At 37.7% G+C, this 4,809-nt stretch overlaps 1 long non-coding RNA gene across 1 annotated transcript; it reads right to left on the bottom strand.

Moving 5' to 3' along the window:
• Positions 1-4,121: 4,121 nt before the first annotated feature.
• LOC119321703 lies at positions 4,122-4,706 on the bottom strand. The gene is made up of 2 exons (XR_005155152.1): positions 4,554-4,706; positions 4,122-4,332 (listed from the first exon to the last, which is right to left on the bottom strand). It is a non-coding gene; the product is annotated as an uncharacterized LOC119321703 (long non-coding RNA).
• Positions 4,707-4,809: the final 103 nt, after the last annotated feature.

Genomic DNA, 4,809 nt, shown 5'->3' with positions numbered 1-4,809 from the left:
GGCCCCTCGACGACTCTCAAACCCTCGACTCCTCGACGACCCTCGACCCCTCGATGACCCTCGACCCTCGACCCTAGTTCCCGACCCTCAACCCCTTGGCGATCATTGACACCCTCGTTCCCGATAAAAATTAAGAAGAGGAAGAAGAAACAAAAAGAGGAGAAGAAGAAAAAAAATAGATTTTTAATCTATTTTTTCTTCTTCTCCTCTATTCCCTCTTCTTCCTCCTCTTCTTAACCTCTTCTTCTTCTCCTTCTTCTTCTCCTTCTTCCTCTTCTTATTTTCCATTTTCCTCTCCTTCTTTTTCTTCGTCTTCCTTCTTCCTTCTTCCTCTTTTCTCCCTTTTCCTTATTTTACTTTTTCCTCTCCACTAACCTAAAATGTACTAACCTAAAATGCACTAACAGTACAACAAACCTAAAATGCACTAAATCAAGTAATCTAAAATCGATATCTACTAACAACTTAAATAAAAAAAATAATACATATATGAAAAACACATCATCATATCATCAACATCATAATATCATCATCAACATATATGAAAAAATGCATATATGAACGGAGGAGGCCGGCCGGACCGTAGCGAGGGGCGGCACGGACCGGGGCGGTGATGGCGCGGGGCGGCGCGGCGACAGCGTCAGGGCAGGGGCGGCGCGGCGACGGCGTCGAGGTAGTGGCGGCGCGCGGAAACGGCTTCAGGGCAGGGGCACACGCGGTGAGGAGGGTGCCGGAGGTAGGGCGCGGAGTCGTCGGGGCAGTGGAAGAAGAACTAAATGAAATTTTCACAAGTGCTGGATTATATAGACAAGGCATTGGTCCCGGTTCGTGCCACCAACTAGGACCAACGCCCACCTTTAGTCCCGGTTGGTGCCACGAACCGGGACCAAAGGCCTTGCGCCTCCCGCGGCCAAAAGTTTAGTCCACCTCACTAGTTGAGAGGGGTTCGGAGTGGTTTATAAGCCCCACTGCGGCTGCCCTCTCGAGCTCCTCTCAAATGCACGCTTACATGCCTAATCTCACACTATGCTGCTTGTGGGCCTACAGGGCCTTCTGCGGGCCTAAATCCTGGCCCATAGTTGGGTTTCTAGTCATATTCACGCCGTGGTGGCCCAATAGGTGGCAGTTTTTTTACTTTTTCTAGTTTTTTGTTTTGTTTTTTGCATTATTTATTTTCTTTTGTTTTTTGCTTTATTTTTTTTCTTTTTGCTTGTAGGTCAGAAAAAATATAAACTGTCTATCAGTGCCATTATTTTTCAAATTTGAATAGTTTAAATTTGAATTATTTGAAATTTGTGTGAATCACTAGTTTGTGATTAACTTTACTATAGAAAGAGATTTGGGAGTGATTCTTTTTCATGCTATTTAATATTACTGTGTTTTATGATTATATTCATAAACATGTTTTGATATTTTAGTTTCTAACAAAAAATCTTTATGATAATTCTTTTTACTATTAAAGTTTCTAACAAAAAAGTTCTTTAGGAAAATTCTTTTTTCTTTTAATGTTTTGAACAGACAATACTTTGATAATTTTAGTTGCAGAAATTTTAGTTTATTATTTTTGCTATTAGAGTTTCATAAAATTATTTATCCCTCAAAAATCAAAACACAAAACCTAAAGAAAACAAATATTGGCTACTCATTGACATAACAACAAACAAGAGCACAAAATCATAGCTTTTCGCCAATGTCGGCAGGGGGCATCGTTGCATTTTTCTCGCTGTCGTTGTTGTCTTCCTGGACAGTTGAAAGTGCTCTCCCTGGTCATTTAGTGTCATGGGCAACTACGCGTGAAAGTGCTCTTCCTGGTCTCCACTCTCCCAAAACCCCTAAACCATTAAAAATCAATAGATTTAGACAAGAAAATAGAAATGCACAAATGAATCTCCTTCTCAACATCAGCGATAAAGGATGCAATAAATATCATCCACCAAATGCCAAAGTGTAGAATAAATGAGAGCAAAAATAAATGCCGCCTTAGATTTCCCAGGTTTCTTTGTGAGCAACCTTGTTTTTTTTTCTCGTTGAATTTTTCTTCCTCTAAAGTTATGGTCTTTTTCAATCCGAACTGATGTAGACATTTTTTTAGCTAAGATGGAGGTCATGTCACTACCAAATCAATCGGGGTTCGAAGTTCATGAATAAAAGTAAAAGAAACTCATTTATTTTCAAGTGCTCCTCTGAACTAAATTTAAATTAGAAATTAAACTGAACTTATTTTTTGAAGTGCTCTAATGGGTAGCAAATATACAACATGACAAGGCAATGTACAAATTCATGTAAAAAGAACAACCAAGTTCAAATACAGTAAAACATTGTAACTTCACAGAGAAACGTAAAAGGAGTTTTGTATTGTTTCTGCTATAAAAACTATAACAACCAAGTTAATGTACGTCATGGGGTCGGACTGGGACGGCGCTGCAGACCCTGGAATGGTGGAGACGGAGCTCATGTCACCACCACATCAATTAGGGTACTAGAAGTTCATGGAATATAAGTAAAACAAAGTAATTGATTTTCAGTTGCTCCTATGAACTAATTTAAATTAGAAATTGAACTGAACTTAATTTTTCGAGTGCTCCTATGGGCAGTACACGCACAACATGACAAGGTGATTTATGAGTTCATGTCACAAAAAACCAAGTTCACATACAGTAAACATTATAAGTTCAAAAAGAAACCTGCAAAGAGTTTTGTATTGTTCCTGCTATATAACAACTATAACAACCAAGTTAATGTACCCCATGGAGTCGGACTGGGACGGCGCTGCAGATCCTAGAGTGGTGGAGAGGGAGCTTATGTCATTACAACATCAATTAGGGTACTAGAAGTTCATGGAATATAAGTAAAACAAACTAATTAATTTTCAAGTTCTCATATGAACTAAATAGGAAATAGAAAATGAACCAAAGTAAAATTTTCAAGTGCTCCTATGGGTAGTACACGCACAACGTGATAAGGCAATGTACAGGTTTATGCAAAAAAGAACAACCAAGTTCATATACAGTAAACATTATGAGTTTACGAAGAACCCTAAAAAGAGTTTTGTATTGTTTCTAAACAACTATGTTAATGTACGCCATGGGGTTGGATTGGGACGACGCTGCCTGGAGTGGTGGAGAGGGAGCTCATGTCACTACCACGTCAATTAGGGTACTAGAAGTTCTATGAATATAAGTAAAACAAACTAATTGATTTTCTAGTGCTCCTACGAACTAAATTTAAATTACAAATAGAAATAAATTTAATTTTGCAAGTGCTCATATGGGTAGTATACGCACAACATGACAAGGCAATGTACAAGTTCATGTACAGAAAGAACAGTAAACATTATAAGTTCACAAAGAAACCTAAAAAGAGTTTTCTATTGTTTCTGCTATGACAACTATAACAACAAAGTTAATGTACACCATGGGTCGGACTGGGACGGCGCTGCAGATCCTTGAGTGGTGGAGAGGGAGCTCATGTCACTACCACATCAGTTAGGGTACTAAAAGTTCATGGAATATAAGGAAAACAAACTAATTGATTTTTAAGCGCTCCTATGAACTGAACTTCATAGGAGCCTACCATATTCCAGAGGGTCTGATGGAAAAGAAGAAGAAAGATTCGTGAACCTCATTCGGGGCCGCCAATCTGTAATCACGTTTTGGTTGTCGTGGAAGCAAATTGTGGATTTAATGAAAATGAATATTTTTCTATGCTTGGTTTCTAACTTTCTACTGGATCCAAGCGAATGTTAGTAGTTGTACCGAAGCAAACCTAGGTATGCTTTCACGCAAGGATTTCTTCTATAGAAAACTCATGTGAAAATAGATACGGTTATTTTCCAGGTTAGTTTTGTTGTGAATTGTTCATGATTTATCTGATTGTTCTCCTAATACTGTGTGCATGCTGCAGTTTCCCAAAATAAGTACTTCTATTATTCACAGCTAATAAATGCTTCTGTCACAAAAGACTAGGTTTCAAGATTTCTAAAAGCCAGAGGTTTTAGTAGACGGAAGTTGCTCTTATGAATAACATACATCCATGGCCCAAAGATCCATCACCCACCATAAAAAAGAAAAAAAGAGTCCAGTTTTATTCTACTCCCAATGCTAAATTCCAACACGTACCAATAAAATCACAACCGAGATACTTTTTTATTTCAAATATTTTTCCGGATCACACATTACTTCTTCTATTTGCATTTGCTTTTGCATTCATCGACCGTCCAGTAACACAAAGTGGTCAATAAGAAACAATAGGATTTAGCGAACTTTTTATCAGCACACAACCCATATGGTAAATTGATCTTCTCATCATCTATGCCGTAGGTGATGATTCGACCTATGGAATAACAGATAAACCATTGACGTTAGTATGATTATACAGTGATTAACAAACAAGCACCATATGGAACAAAAACAGGGGGGAAAACAAGTCGTTATGCATTAGCAAAATTCCTACTTCTAGCAGAAATAAGAAGATTATTACACATGTGTACATATTGTAAAGAGAGATTATTGGAAGTGGAAAAATAACTATTGCATATCCCTTCCCCTGCTTACATTGTGTAGTTGTAGCAAGGCATATGAGAAGAAGTAGAGCCTGCAGAAGGACTCTCGAATGGATGGGACTCATGTACTTGGCCATCTAGAAAATGTGATTTAAGGGGCACTTGTTCCAGGAGATCTACAAGATGATTTATCCACCCTCATATAATCTTTGTGTGTGTGTGTGTGTGTGTCTATATATATATATATATATATATATATATATATATATATATATATATATATATATATATATATATATATATATATA

Source organism: Triticum dicoccoides, chromosome 6B (assembly GCF_002162155.2).
Source record: "Triticum dicoccoides isolate Atlit2015 ecotype Zavitan chromosome 6B, WEW_v2.0, whole genome shotgun sequence".
NCBI lineage: Eukaryota > Viridiplantae > Streptophyta > Magnoliopsida > Poales > Poaceae > Triticum > Triticum dicoccoides.
The sequence above is the reverse complement of the archived record's forward strand: the minus strand, read 5'-3'. Positions and strand labels throughout refer to the sequence as shown.